Below are 1,724 nucleotides of genomic sequence, written 5' to 3' on the forward strand. Positions count from 1 at the left end.
GATCAGTTCACCGAGAGAGAGACCCTGGTTCACCGAGAGACCCCCAGTTCAGTTCACCGAGAGAGAGACCCCCAGTTCAGTTCACCGAGAGAGAGACCCCCGGTCCACTTACCCCCACTTTAATCTGTGGGCACAAGGGAAGTTCCATTGACAGGAAGAACGGCAACGGCAGCAGTTCCTGGAGAATCCGCAGTACGCCAGGTACCGGGGCTGCCGGCGCCGGTGGGGCAGCAGCCGCAGGTCAGAGAATGGGGAGGGCGATGAGGAATTCCCGTTAGAGGGAGTCAACATGGCTGATGCCAGCCAGCCTCGTCCCGGCAAACGGGTCTGCTTTAGTTGTTTGGGAGGGAAAGGGCTTTGGGGAGCGTTTGCGTAGCACCGTGTGACGCGCTGAAGAAGAGATGGCCGGGTCTAACGCTGGGGGGCACAGAAAATCAGAAAAGAGGAATTCAGAAGAAATTGGGATCTGGTCTAGTGCTACTAGGTACCTTTCCGCCAGTGATGAAGAGGTAGGTATGAAATCAATCCCCATGACTGGTGGAGCCGTAAATGAAGATCCGCTTAAATGTGCCCAGCTCCGTTCTTGTTCGTGCTGTGACTTTGAAGCCGTGGGCCTTGACCAGGCACTGAGGGAGCTCGGCAAGACTTCCCTGACACCTGAATCTAGATCGCTGCTGCTTCACAGCCTCCTTTTAATTCAAAACTCCTGAAAGGACTTTGCAAGCTAATTACAATGTCCCCTTTGTCAGGCCCAAGCTTTGCAAGACATTTAAGAGGCCAGAGCGTCAGTATGCACTTGTTCAGCTCACTGCTGCCTTCCCCCAGTCTATATTTCACCAGCCAGTTGCTTTTGTGGCATCAGTGGCAAACTAATCACATTCCTTTACCCCTCTCTGTATTTCATATAAACCAAGGTTACACACAGCATCACTTTTATGAAATGTATCGGTATGCAAACACTTGTTCTACTTCCTGAAATATTTTAAAATGTATAAGTAATATTTTTTAAGATTTGGGATTCATGGCGGCCTTAAAAATTCATTGTTGGTTGTAGGATTGGGTAAGAAACGCCACACTCTGGGTCAGCCTTTCCTGAAAGCCCTGCCGAGAAGGACCTGGGGGTACTGGTGGATGAAAAGCTGGACATGAGCCAGCAATGTGCGCTCGCAGCCCAGAAGGCCAATCGTATCCTGGGCTGCATCCAAAGAAGCGTGGCCAGCAGGTCGAGGGAGGTGATTCTGCCCCTCTACTCTGCTCTGGTGAGACCCCACCTGGAGTACTGCGTCCAGCTCTGGAGCCCTCAGCATAAGAAAGACATGGACCTGTTGGAGCGGGTCCAGAGGAGGGTCACAAAAATGATCCAAGGGCTGGAACACCTCTTCCATGAAGAAAGGCTGAGAGAGTTGGGGTTGTTCAGCCTGGAGAAGAGAAGGCTCCAGGGAGATCTTATTGAGGCCTTTCAATATATAAAGGGGTCTTATAAGAAAGATGAGAGACTTTTCACTAGGGCCTGTAGTGACAGGACAAGGGACAATGGTTTTAAACTGAAAGGGGGTAGGGTTAGGTTGGACATAAGGAAGAATTTTTTTACAATGAGGGTGGTGAGACACTGGAACAGGTTGCCCAGAGAAGCTGTGGATGCCCCATCATCGGAAGTGTTCAAGGTCAGGTTGGATTGGGCTTTGAGAAACCTGATCTAGTTGAAGATGTCCCTGCCCATGGCA

The sequence above is a fragment of the Pygoscelis adeliae genome, unplaced genomic scaffold (genome assembly GCF_000699105.1).
Source record: "Pygoscelis adeliae isolate BGI_AS28 unplaced genomic scaffold, ASM69910v1 Scaffold67, whole genome shotgun sequence".
Classification (NCBI taxonomy): Eukaryota; Metazoa; Chordata; class Aves; order Sphenisciformes; family Spheniscidae; genus Pygoscelis; species Pygoscelis adeliae.